The sequence below is a fragment of the Suricata suricatta genome, chromosome 12 (genome assembly GCF_006229205.1).
Source record: "Suricata suricatta isolate VVHF042 chromosome 12, meerkat_22Aug2017_6uvM2_HiC, whole genome shotgun sequence".
In the NCBI taxonomy this organism is placed as follows: Eukaryota; Metazoa; Chordata; class Mammalia; order Carnivora; family Herpestidae; genus Suricata; species Suricata suricatta.
In genome coordinates this window covers 84,223,235-84,237,790 of record NC_043711.1, presented here as the reverse complement: position 1 = coordinate 84,237,790, position 14,556 = coordinate 84,223,235, and positions in this window count along the sequence as shown.

Here is a 14,556-nt window from a genome sequence, read left to right as displayed (position 1 = left end):
GGCTCTGCGGAGCAGCCTGTTCCGCGACACCCCCGCCCGCTGATGGATGCCGACTGCAGCAGCGGCGGCGGCGGCGGCGGCTCGGCGTGCGCCGGGGGCTGGGCACTGTGCCCACAGCCCCGGGCCTGGCGCCCGACGCGCGGCCAGCCCCCGCCCCCGCCCAGCCTCCGCGCCCAGCCCAGGGGCCGCTGCCGCGCGCGCCTGCCTGCCCCCTCCGGCGTCCCTGCCCCTGCCTCCGCCTCCTCTCTGCCAGCCTCCCTCTCCTCCTCCTCCTCCTCCTTCTCCCTCTCTTTCTCTCCCTCTCTCTATCTCAGGCTCCCAGGCCACCTCCTCTCTGGCGCTGCCACCGGCAGTTCCCAGACCACGGCGGGACCGCGGTGGAGCCACCGAGCCAACTCGGCGTTTTCACTGCCCTCCCAGCTACCGTCCCACCCCCCAACCCCCACCTCAAGCCTGGGCCCTCCTCTCCGGGCCAACCCCTCTTGGGAGCTCAGCAGACACAGAGGGAGGGGGAGGGGAGAAGGAGGGAGGATCCCTGACTCAGAAGGGGTGACTCAGCCTCAGTGGGCCTCCCAGCCCACCAAGCAGAGCCGGATACCCTCACCTCCCCAGCAGCACAATCTCCGTGGGACTCAGGGCTCCTCTCCCATCCGGGAGGAGGTGTGTGCAGTCTCCTGGGATCCTGTGTGTCTCTGAGTATGTGTATGTGTGCATTTGCCCATATGTGGTTTGGTGGCAGTGACCCTAAGTGTAATGGGGCATGTGCCTGGGTACAAATGTGGTTTTTTCCCTGGATTTGTGTGAGGCTCCAGGAAAGTGGTGTGGGGTAGCCAAAGGGTCTGTGGCACTGAGACTCAAAACCACGTGAAACCCTGTTCCTCCTTCCAGCAGCACTAGCTCAAAAAGCTGGTTCCAACTACCACACCTCCAACTCCTTTGGTCCATAGGCTAGGACCCCAAATGGCAGAGGACCCTGCCAGAGGGCCTGGGTTCTGGTCCAGCTCTGCCACCGTCTTGGCCAGTAGTTTTGGGAAAGTTGTTCTCCCACTCTGGGCCCCCGGTTTGCAGACAATCAAAGAAAGCATTGGAAGTACTAATCTCTAGGGTCCCATTTCATCTCTAGGGAAGCCCCAGGGAAGACGGTGGATAACTCCCAACATGATCTCCAAATACTTCTGCCCATGGTCCACGTCTGCAGCCCACCTGACCTCTACTCCCTAACCCCTCCCCCAGGCATACACATTTATTTTTTTTATTCTTCAAATAATTCCTGAGTGCCTACTATGTGCCAGCCACTGTTCTAGTCACCCCAGACTCAATCACAGTGGACCCCACAGAGGTCCAAAGTGGGGAGGCAGCCCAGACATGCAGCCAAGCCACCCGTCCCCCTAAGCTGCAGGTCCGTCAGTGTCAACTCACCAGCATCAGCCTCTACATGCACACTCAGGGACAAGCAACTCCGTCCCTCCACCTCTCCTACCAGAAGTAGCTGCTCTATCATGGTGACCTTCCACCCTAGGTCCTGACCACCCCTGGGGCCTCCACAGAATTAGCCCATGCCTTTTGCCCAGCACCCTTCAGAGAACTCAAGATAGCACTTGTGTCCCTTTTTTTCCACCCCGACACCAAGTCTTCTCTTCAACTTACGCATGATAAATTCCTTCACTAGATATTCCCAACACACAGCTTCCAGTCCCTTCACTCACCCTGCTGCCCACTAGCCTCAGGAGAGCAAACAGAAGGAAGCCAGTTCCTTCCAGTCCTAGAGAACGTGCCCTTGTTCCAGACAGGAGCCAGGAAGATGGACAAATCAGGCCAGGGCCAATTCACTGAAGGACCAGAGTCCCGCTGGGTGGACTTCCTTACAGATGTCCTCTTCTGCCTTCGGACTTTTCATTCCTCCTGGCTTCCCAAATTCCTCCCAGGAACTCCCCAGGCCTTCAGGGGCTTGGCCATGTGCAAGTTATTTTGCCACTGGGGATGCTTTGTTTCAGTTCCATTTACTATGCATTTATTCAAATGAATGAGTGAAAGGATCAGTAAAACTTAAGAGTTACACCAGATAAACTTACCGTTTTCTTAGGCACCTCCGCTAAAGATCCTTGACTCCCTGCAGGCTAGTATTTTTATTCTGGATTGACTCTGAGCCTCTTCTGTTCGCTGACCTTCCCAACCCTGGGCCCCTGTGGGCAGGACAGAGCTCTGAGCCTCCTAGTTCACTCTCCTTCTCTAGACCCTCCCCCTCTTCCTTTCTACCCCTCCTCCCCTGGGTCAGAGCCACTTTCCCACCCTCCTCAGCTAGACGGAGCTTCTCACTTTCCCAGAACAATCCAAGCTACATTCCAAAGGCCAAGGCAGGACATTCCCAGACATGATTCTGGATTTATACCCAAAAGGCCCAATTCCCTCCAGGTTAGTGGGACCACACAGAAAGGTGTGCATCTTCTACTATTATCATTATTTCTACTTCTTTTATTACGGTTGACTAACATTTCTATTAGCACATTCTAGTTTGTGAAGTACTTTTGTGTACGATTGTCACAACTTCTTGTGAAATAATATCATCCCCACTTTATAAATAGGCAGGCTGAGGCCCAGAGTGGTGAGTGGCCTGTCCAAGGTTATAGTTGCTTAGAGAAACTAGCTCTCTGGACCACTTTCCACTTTACCCTACAATAAAGTTTTCCGGAGAAATCTGGCTGGGGGTGGGCTGGCGGTATTCTGAAGAACACATGACCCCTTATAGGCATCAATTGAAATTAATACTTCAGTTACTTTGCTGCCTTCATTCTCCAGGCAGGGAAACTGAGGCACAGGAACATAACCCAGCATGACCACATCTCATGAAAGCCTCCAAAGAGAAATGCTAGGAGCCCAGATGGACAAACAGGAATCCACCCAGTGATGAGGGTCTTTTCAGTTCCCATAGCTCTGAACTCTGCTTCCAGCCCTGGCTCTACTCACTTGGAGAGATTATTTGACCTCTCTGAGCTTGTTTTCTGGTCTGTAACATGGGAGAAATTATTCCTGTCCTATCTCTGTTACTGGGTTGCTGTGACAGGAGATCAGCAAATGCTGGCAAAAGAGAAAGAAACACCCCTCCACCCCTCTCTGCCTGGAAAGCAGAAGAAATTCTTTTCTCTTAAATTTTAACTCAAGAGAACCTGATGTAAAAGTGCCAGGATATAGGAAATCCAGGAGAAGGAGGTAAGTGACTGGCTCCCTTGGCTTCGAAGGCAAAGTACACGGTGTCAGCCACAGCCCCCCCCCCCCCAAGGCCACTGGCGGGGCAGAGAAGAAGCAGAACCCTTCTAGCAGGGCCCCTCCCACTCCCTCTTTTATCTTCAGTGGCCTCTGCCAAGGTCACCCCAAGCAGTCTGTGGTCTTGTGATTCCCACCGACCAGGGGCCCCTTGGTTCCTGGGTGAGCAGGGTGGGTGGTGAGGCCTTCTTGCCCAAGGATTTAATCTTTCACTCAGCAAGCAGTGCTGTTCTCAATGAGCCGGGCTTTGGGCTCAGGGCAGGCTAGAGGAATCGCGTAGGTTCTGTCCTTGGCTTTACAGTCAGTCCAGTGGGGGAGAATGACACATAGCCCGTATATCAGAGGGTACTGTAAAATGAATCACCACCATTTTCTGAGCACTTACTCTGTCCCAGACACCAGACATGCATTCATTTATTTAATGCTCCCAATAATTCTCCAATGTCGAAATTATTAACTCCTTTCACAGCTAAAGTAAGACTCAAAGGGGTTAATGACTTCCCAAAGCTCACCCAGCTAATAAATGGCAGAGCCAGGATGTGCCTGCCACGTCTGTCTGATCCCAAACCCTGAGAATCAACCCTTATGCTCTTCCCACTGCCTCTACAACTGGGCTGGCCACTATGGTAGCCACTGGCCACATGTGGCTCTCAAGTACTTGAAATGTGACTGATACCAAATTGAGAAGTGTTGTAAAGTACGTACTGCACATTGAAGATTTAACTGAAAAAGAGTGTAATATATCTCATAATTTCCGTATTGAAGTGATGTTATCTTAGATGTACTGAATTAATGAAATATATCATTTGAATATTTCATTGGTTTCTTTTTGCTTTTTTTCTTCTTTTCATGTGACCACTAGGAAATTATAAATCCCGGGGTGCCTGGGTGGCTCAATCAGTTAAGTGTCCGGCTTCAGCTCAGGTCATGATCTCATGGTTCGTGGGTTCGAGCCCTGCATCGGGCTCTGTGCTGACAGCTAGCTCAGAGCCTGGAGCCTGCTTTGGATTCTGTGTCTCCCTCTCTCTCTGACCCTCCCCTGCTCGTGCTGTCTCTCTCTGTCTCTCAAAAATAAATAAAAACATTTAAAAAATTTAAAAAAAAAGAAAGGAAATTGTAAATCCCATGTGGTTCACATTACATTTCCTTTAGTCAGCATGAGTATAGATAATCTAAAGTCCTAACCCAGCCCATGGGGCTCAGAAAAGGCTTCCTGGAGAAGACGATGCTTAAATGGAGTGAGGCTAAAGGCAAGGTCATGGCTAGGAGGGTATTCCAGGGCAAGAAAGCTGCAGGGCATCTGGCTTTGGTCCCAGAGGGCTGCAGGGCCTGGGTAGGCTGAGCTGCAGCGCCAGGCAGTTGAGAGCTAGGCTGGTCTCTGGAGGAAGCCACTAGAGCCAAACTTTCCAGAGCAGTGTGACCCACAGGCCTGGGACATTCTCCCTGACAAGGCTATTCTCACTGGTCCTTAGAACTCTCTGGAGGCACTACAGGTGGTTGCATCTGGGTGTAGAGAGCAGGCAGTGTGGACAGGCAGCACCACTCACCTGGCAGGGACCTCTCCCTCCCAGATGCCCTCACCTCCTCCTCTTCAGTCTTCTCCAGAAGGCTCCAGAAGCTCTGCAGTCCCTAGGGATCACCCTCCCCTGGAACCTCCCAGCCAAGACCGTGGAAGCCGCATACTCCCGCATTAGGACATACTCTAGCTGCAGGGCGGGTCACACAGTACAAAGCCTTTTTCTGTATCTGGTGTGGTGTTGCTGATGAGCATGAGGGCAACAGCTACCTCTGGGGAGGAGCCGGAAGCAGAGATGGGGAGGGTCATTAATTTGTACAGGAGCTGCATGGCCTGGGCAAAGGCCTTAATCTCTCTAGGCCTCAGTCCCCACCTCTGTAGAATGGGGATAATACTGGTACCACCTCTAAAAGCTCTTAGGAAGATGACATGAGACAATACCCACAAAGGGCTGAGCGCGCCCTGCGGTACCCTCAGCCCCTCCAAAGCCTTTGAGAGTTGCCTCCGCTCCAGGAAGTTCACCCTCCCTGCCTCCTCCACCCGTGCTCTACCCAGCCTGTCCCTCCTCACACATCTCTGCTGGACTACACATTTCTTGCCTCGCTTCTGAACCCAGAGTTCAGTTGTCACGAGGCTTTCCGGCTTCTCCAACAAGACTGCAGTTTGGCAAAGGTGGGAACCTTACCTCCCCCTTCCCCCCACTGCTTTCTCCTCCTTTATCCCCTCCCCTCCCCCTTCTGTACCCACAGCCAGGCCTCTGCACAAGTCTGGGCATCCCAGGGGCTCTCATAGCCCACTCAGGTGGTTTGGACATTTGGCTGCCATCACTGGCCCAAAACAATGCAGGTCTGGACAAACGTGCACATGCTGGTCTCCACAGAGCAAATCTCCAGGAGCTGGTCCTGTTTGCTTCCTCAATGGAGGAACCTTCGGCAGCCCCCCATTCTCTGATAAAGCAGGTCAAACACCTCAGTCTGACTCTCTAAATCCTTCACAGCCTGATCTCACCTGGTTCTTCAGCCCCATCCTCAGGAGCTCTGTCAAAATGAACGGTTCCAGGCTACCAGGGCATGGCAGCCCAGCCCTGCCTCTCTGCTTTTGCACACATTCTTTCCTCCACCTGGGAGACCCTTCCTCCTTTTCCCATGGTCATTCATCCAGGCATCCTCCAGGAAGTCCTTCCTCATCGCCTCCTCTTGGCAACAACCCCTCCCAGCCGGAAGGAACCTCTGGGCCGCTCTGTCCCACACTCTGCCTCCAGCCCTGGGTCTCGTGAAGTGAAGGGTCTTAATGCCTGTCTGCTGTGCGCCTGATGGCAGGGTCACTTTCAACCTTCATCCCGTGAAGGCCCGGCTCTTAATATGTGTATGCTCTGTGCCACCTGGGGCATCCTCACTCCCAGAGCCAGAGGCTGGGAGTAAGAATTCACCAGGATGCCAGGATGGACATTCTTGAGGCTGAGTTCTGCTGACCCCAATGCCACCTGAATTACGTCAACAGAGCCCCAGACTCCAACTACCCCTGGGAAATCAGCCCTCGACCAGGAATCTGAAAACCACACTCTGGGGGCCTAAACATGAAAGATCTGGCATGGTCCCACCAGATACAGATATCTGTCCGGCCGGCCTCCCATCAGGTGCCTGAGGCGTCAGCTGAGGTTTGCATCATCAGAGCATCACATATTCCTTACTGTCAGAAGAGACCTTGGAGAGTATTGCACAGAGGCTGGGAGCAGAGAGACGCAAAGGGAGGAAAGCGAAAATGTGTCTGTGGTCCCATGTGCCAGAGGATGCTGCAGTGACTCCATCAATCAACATCATCATCATGGAGAGCAGCTGAGTCCCCACTACCTACTGGCGCTGTGCCTAGCAATTTGGGTACATTTTCAGGCTTTAAGCTCTTACTGGCCTGTAAGGCAGAGGTTATATATGCTCCTTGATTTTACAGGGAAAGGAAACAAGCTCAGAGCAATGAAGTCACTAAACCAAGGTCACACTGCTGGTGGAGGGTGGTGGGGGCCAGGATTCAATCACAGGCATGCCTGACTCCTGTGTTTTTCCATCATTAATCCTGCATACATTTGGTTTATCACAAATTTACTGTGGAGATGCTGGCCATGTTTTAGCTCTTGTCTGGACCACAGTTAACAAGTATGTGTAAACTTACAATCCGTGTACTTTTCTGCATTTATAACTTCAACAAAGTTTTACTCTTAAAAAAGGATTTTGTCCTAGGGCACCTGGGTGGCTCAGTCAGTTAAGCGTCTGACTTTGGCTCAGGTCATGATCTCGTAGTTCATGGGTTTGAGCCCCACATCAGGCTGTATGCGGACAGCTCAGAGCCTGGAGCCTGCTTCAGATTCTGTGTCTCCCTCTCTCTCTCTGCCCCTCTCTGCTTGTACTCTTTCTCTCACTGTGTCTTAAAAATAAACATTAAAAAAATTAAAATAAAATAAAAATAAAAGGTTTCTGTATGGGCACCTGGGTGGCTCAGTTGGTTAAGCAGCGGACTCATGATTTTGGCTTACTTGGGTCATGTTTTCACAGTTTGTGAGTTTGAGCCCCACGTCAGGCCCTGACAGTACAGAGCCTACCTGGGATTCTCTCCCTCTCTCTCTGGCCCTCCCCTGCTCGTGCTGTCTCTCCCTCTCAAAATAAATAAATAAACTAAAAACAAAAGGTTTTGTCACAGAGATGAATATAAGCTAGAGATTTTCAGAATGTAGAATACTTAGTACTAGATTCTGAAGCTAGAAAGCTGTTTCTCTCTCTCTCTCTGTCTCTCTCTGTCTCTCTCTGTCTCTCTCTCTCTCTCTGTTTTGTTTTTAATTTTCAACCATCTTTTGATTTCAACTGGGACTCTTCTGAAGATCTCTAACGCTCCACACCAGGCAGAAAAGAATTTCACCTGCTGCCCATTGCTCAGACCACAATGGACATTTGCTTGTACTCATATTCCTGGCCCAGGTGCCACCCAGACAACACTCTACTTCCAGAAGCTGGTTGGCAATGCTCTGGAGTCTTCACAACTTTCTCCTCATTCACCCATTTGCAGGGATCAGATAGCTAGACTGGTCACACTGTGTCACCGGTTAATCCCCAGCTTCATGAGGAAGCCAGGCAGTGACGTGTGGATGTTCCCATCTCCTTGTGTTAGGTCAGGCTGGGCAGAGAAGCCTTCTGTGTATATAAACACAGCCTTCTGCTTAGGCGGCTCCTGCCGGACTCCCCTCGCCAACTCAGCCCTCTGTGGCTTTTATCTTCCTGCCCAAAATAACCATTGGCTTCCATGGTTCTCTGGGCATGAATCAGATTCTTGTGAGAGCCTGTGAGCAGCTTGAGGACAGGAAGGGCACGTTATCCATCTCTGTTTCCCCAGTGCACCAGGGCAAAGGTTTGCGGGATTTAGTGAGCTCCTCTCTGTGCCTAGAGGGATCTGAGCTGGGCAGTGAGAGCCGCTAGCAAACAGTCATGCTCTCCGAGAGCTCACGGTTTCAAAAGAGACGGAAAACACTGACACCAGCCATATGAGATAGAAGGCAAAAGCTACTAAAGGCTGTAAGAAAAGAATGAAGTGTTTTGGAGTTCAGAGGAGAAAGAGACTGAGGGATGGGCAGTGTCAAAGATTTCAAGGCAGGGGCACCTGGGTGGCTCAGTCAGTTAAGCATTCAACTTTTGATTTCAGCTCGGGTCATGATCTCAAGGTTCGTGAGTTTGAGCTCATATTGGGATCTGTGCGAATCTGCTTGGGATTCTCTCTCTCTCTCCTCCCTCTCTGCTCCTGCCCCACTCATTTTCTCTCTCTCTCTCTCTCTCTCTCTCTCTCTCTCTCTCTCTCTCACACACACACACACACACACACACACACACACAAATATATAAACAAATAAACATTAAGAATAAGGTTTCAAGGCAAAGGTAGCATTTGGGCTGAGCATTAAAAGTAGGCAGAAGGGCAGTCTAGATGGAGGAGGTAGCACAAAACAAGGCACAGGGCTGGGGAGTACAGGACAGACTCAAGAAATAGACTCATGAATGGCCCTGAGCTGGGGATGTTAAGGGCTGGGGAGGGGGCTGGAAAAGCATGTGGTGCCAGTGAGAGCCTCGAATGGCATACCAAGTAACTTCCTGCACTGTCTAGCAACTAGTTACATGTGACTATTTAAATTTAAATTAATTAAAATGGGGAAAAATGTAAAATTCATGGCTGCACGTGTGTAGTGGTTACCATATTGGACAGTGCAGATGTAGACCATTTCCACCACTGCAGACAGTCTGCTGGATGGTGCTGGTACACAGGGCAGAGAACCCAGAAGACTTTGAGTGGAGGCACGACATGATCAGAGCTGGGCTTTAGGGAGATGAATTTGTCCTGAGTGAGGAGTAGGTGCCTGGAGAGTAGGCGAGGCCTGGAGCTGGTGGTGGGCTAAGGGGCATTACAAGAATCCAGGAAAGATCAATAACCACCTCCCTTCCCTCTATTCACCTCTTCCTCTCAGTAATCACGAAGCAGAGAGCAGTGGTTCTCAAAGAGTGGTCCCTAGAATAGCATCTTCACCTGAGATTTCCTTCCTGTGCAAATCCTCAGGCCCCACCCCAGACCTACTGAGTCAGAAGCTCGGGGTTTCAAGCAGCAACCTGCATTTTGATCATCTCTTTCATGGTTCGTTTTTTTTTTTTAATGTTTTATTTATTTTGGATACAGGAGAGACAGAGCAGGAGAGGAGGAGGGGCAGAGAGAGAGGGAGACATGGAATCTGAAGCAGGCTCCAGGCTCTGAGCTGTCAGCACAGAGCCCAACGCAGGGCTTGAACCCACTAACGTGAGATCATGACCTGAGCCAAAGTCGGATGCTTAACCGACTGAGCGCCCCGTCCCTTTCATGTTCCGATGTCCACTCAGATGTCAGATCTGCAACCAAAGAGGCTAGGGGTCCATACTTGTTCCAAAGTGACTCTCTACTCTGGAGTCAGAAGATGTGGCTCCACGTCCTGCCTCAGAAATTTACCAGCTGTACTTACTCTCTTTGGCCCCAGTTTACTTACAATAATCCTACATGGTTATTATAAAGATCAAAAAATGCATGCACTTTTCTTCGAAGAGTGCCCAGCACATGGTAAGTGGTCAATGATTGTTAATTATCATTTTTAATCCTCAGGTGCCACTTCATCTCAACTCCTTTGGCACAAAGTTGAATCTCTCCCATATACAATAGGACAGCATCTGTTTCCTGCCATGAGCTATGACCTCCTGCCTGTCCATCTTATAATATTACTAGACCCACTCCCCCCATGGCACCAGTTACTTTTCTCTAGGCCAAAGGTGTCATTTCCTCTCTCAGAGGGCAAGGGGCACTGCCTGTGACAAGGCATAAGGGGAGGATTTAATGTCTTGAGCTAAGATGCCCTATAAGGGAGCAAGTCAGAAGATGCCCTCTGAGTCTTCCCCTCCTCCAAGACTAGCTGGGAGCAGAAATGTCTGCAGGGGAGTGCCCAGCTGCCCATGGCGGCTGAAAGCTTCAAGCCTGTTCAGCTGGGCCCGGGCTGGGCTTCTGCTTACCACAGGGAGCTGCGTCCTAACCCAGGGAACCAGCCAGGTGTAGATGATGTCAAGGAGCCTGGATTCTGCTCTTGGCAGTGGGATCTCAGGCAGCCGTTTACCTCTCTGGGTTCAATTTCCTTACCTATAATGTGAGGAGGTCAGCCTAGCGCAGTTCTTAACCTTTTATGGGTCATGGTTTTCTCTGAAGATGCAATGAATACTGAAGAGCTTCTCCCCAGAAAAATGCACATGGATACGTATCCAGACACACACATTATGCACATGAATATGCACATGCACATGCGCACACACACACCCACACACACACACATTATTATTTCAGGCATCAAGGGACCTCATGAAGCCCATGCATCAATTACCCCCTGTATTCATGGACAGTTGATTAACAAGCCTTGACTAGATGGTCTCTAATCATCCATGATAAAAAGTCAGCTATATTTGCATCTAATTTAAAGGAATCCTATGTTTAAAACTTCACCAAAATTGGGGCACCTGGGTGGCTCAGTCAGTTGAGCGTCTGGCTTCAGCTCAGGGCATGATCTCGCCATTCGTGGGTTCAAGCCCCACATCAGGCTCTGTGCTGACAGCTCAGAGCCTGGAGCCTGTCTTAGAATTTTGTGTCTTCCTCTCTCTCTGACCCTCCCCTGCTCATGCTGTCTCTCTCTCTCTCTCAAAAATAAATAACACATTTAAAAAAATCTTCACCAAAATGATGAAATTTGAAATGGGATTTCACAGGATACAATTGTTGATGAGCTGAATGCTATTCATCCCTCCCAGAGTCTGCCCCCACTGGAATATTGCCTCCGCAGTCTCCCTCCCCTTCCTGCCTCCCCCCCATTCATCAGGGAGTGAGCACACAGTCCTGAGAGACAACCCATACCCCCACCGGCTGTCTCTGCCGCTTCCCAAAGAGCAGACAGATTGTCCCCAGCCTGGAAAAGGTAGAAGAGGAGGAGCCTCGTCTGCCTCTCGCTCCCCCATCCCAAACTCCCAGCTCAGATGCCAACCACTAAAGAGGCTCCCAGATACCACTCCCCACCCCCAACACACACACACAAGTACCCTCCCTCACATAGCCACAGCCAAGGGACTGCACCTCCAGACACTCGGTGGTGCGGTCACTCAGAACATGCAAGGGTTATTTTTAGAGGCCGAGTGACAGGACGGGTGAGAGCAGTTCCACTCCGTCAGAGCTACTGCTGCCACCGGCGGCTCTGATGAATCACTACCCACTACGTGAGTGTAACACGGCTGTCAGCATGGCCACAGAGGCTGCGCCAGCTTCTAGAATGAGTGTCTTGGATTGGCGACCACGCTGATCACACCAGGCTGAGCCCAGGATCACACCAGGGGCAAGACTGCCCAGCCTGAGCCAGTGCAGCTGAGCCAGATCAACAACGCAGCCCAGCACAGCCTCCCCTGACCAACACAGCCTGCACCAGACAGCCTGCACCAGGCCAGGAGGCCGTGCAAGTGCCTCTCTCTGCAAAAGTCCCTTCCGAGTGGCCATGGACACCTCCCCCCTCCTCAGCCCATCTGTGTGAGCCTCCCATCCCCCACACCACTGCAGTCTGGGTATTAAGGCAATGAGCACCCAGGAAATCAGACAGACTTGAACAGTATTAATGCAGCTGTCAACTGGTTTCTGGAGGGCACTTTGGGACAGTGCATGGTAAGCCTTAAAAGTGTACGTAACATTTAAAAGAATGCACATAACTTTAAGCCAGAAATCTCCCCTCTACAAATTTATCTTGTGGGAACAATGGATATACACAAAGATGTAGCTATAAAAACATTTGTTTTATGTATACAAGAGCCTTGTCTTGGATACCAGAGTAAAGAAGGAACTCTAATAGAAACGTCCAAAGGGGCGCCTGGGTGGCTCAGTCAGTTAAGCATCTGACTTTGGCTCAGGTCATGATCTCACAGTTCATGAGTTCGAGCCCCATGTCAGGCTCTGTGCTGACAGCTCAGAGCCTAGAGCCTGCTTCGGATTCTGTATTTCTCTCTCTCTGCCCCTCCCCCCTTCACACTCTGTCTCTGTCTCTCTCTCTCTCTCTCTAAAAAATAAACATTTAAAAAAGTTAAAAAAAAAACAGGGAATGTCCAAAAAAGACATATATAAACAGTGATACATACATATCCTGAAATATCATGCAGCTGTTAAAACACAGGTCATGGATCCACATGATTACATGTAATAACATTCATAACAGAACATAAAATTTTAACAAGCAGGTACAAAATAGCATGTAATATATGATCCAATTTCTATAAAATGTGTGTGTGGACATAGAAAAAAAGAACTGGAAGGAAACATACAAAGAATAATGTTCCCAGGTGTTGTTTCATGACAGAGGAATGTCCTTTTGTGCTTATTTGGGTTTTGTTTTGCTTCCTTGCTTATTTTCTGGTGTGTGTGTGTGTGTGTGTGTGTGTGTGTGTGTGTGTGTGTGTGTGAATATATATTATTTACATAAGAAAGGCCGTTAACCTCACCTGACTCACAGGTTCTGGCCTGAACCATTCACAGCCCCTTCTGGAATCTCATTAGACCCCCACCCCTTTAGCCATCACTCATACGGGTTCCCTCGGGCTTTGAATTTCCATGCCCTTCCTAGTTGCCCCCTGGAGTTTCATTAATTGAGGGCCCCTTCAGCCCATCCCCCACAGTGCCCTGACACAGGCCTCTAGGGTGAAAGTCTCCTTCTCCAGGACCCCCTGTCCATGAGTCTCATCCCAACGGAGACTGCATCTCATTTTACAATAGGGAGATAAGTACTACAATAAAGATAAGGGTGGTAGTGAATCAGTTAGTGGGTAGGGAATCAGTTAGTGCTATAGCCACTGTGGAAAACAGCATCTTTAAAAAATTAAAAATAGAAATACATATGATGGAGTAATTCCACTACAGGGTATTTACCCACTGAAAATGAAAACACTAATTCAAAACATTTATTGCAGCCTGATTTTACAAAAGCAACCTAAGGGTCCATCAATAGATGAATCAAAAAAGATGTGGCATGTATGGAATATTACACAGCCATAAAAAGGATGAAAGTGTGCTATAACAATGTGGATGGATCTAGAGGGCATTATGCTAAGTGAAGTAAGTCAGACTGAGAAAGACAAATATTATATGATTTCACTCATATGCAGAATCTAAAACAACAACAACAACAAAAACAACCAAATGAAGAAACAAACAGAAAAGAGAATCAGACCTATAAATACAGAGAACAAACTGATGAGTCACCAGAGGGGAGGGAGATGTGCAAAATGGGTGAAGGCCAGTGGGAGATACAGATTTCCAGTTACGGAATGAATTAAATCACAGGAATAAAAAGCACAGCATAGGGGATATAATCAATGATACCATAACAGCATATGGTGACAGATGGTAGTTCCACTTGTGGTGACTACAGCATGAGGTATACAGAAGTTGAATCACTAGGCTGTACACCTGAAACTAATGCAACATTGTGTGTCAACTATACTTGAATTTTAAAAACATTTTAAGAGTGGTAGTGAACATTCACTATATTTTGTTTTCCTTTTCATAGAGCACCTTATTATACACATTTTGCTTAATTCCCACAATGGCTTGCAAGGTGGGTATTATTACACCCACTATATAGACGAGGAAACTGAGGCCCAGCAAGTATAGCAGCACAACACTTGCCAAAGCTCACATGGTAAGTCAGGATTCAGACACAGGTCTGGCTTCCACATAGAAGGAGTGAAAGAGAAGAATTGAGCGGGATATCCTGAGCCCGCATTCTAAGGAGCCACATGCTACAGAGTGCTTCCTTCCAGCCGAGCTCCCAGTTGCTGCACCACCATCCCCTGCCCGGAACCCCACAAAAGCCCATCTGGAGCCAGGTATCCTGCCGTCTCCACACCAGCCTGTCACTCCCTCCCAGCTCTGGGTCCTCGCTGCCTCCTCTGGTCTCCTAGCAACAAGACATCCGGCCACACACTCTCTCTACCTCTGGGCCCCCCAGTTCAGGCCTGTCTCACTGAGGACGGTGGCAGCTGGCAGGCCCCTCTCACAGGGGTTATGGCTGGTGCAGCTAGGGGACCGGAAGGGAAGAGATGGAATCAGGCTGCATGGCTCCCACTCTAGGCCTGCTCCCAGCTCCACATTTGGGGCACAGGCTTTGGCTGCACTCTCCTTTTCTAAAGCTTCTGACTATCTGCTGACTGGGACAGAAG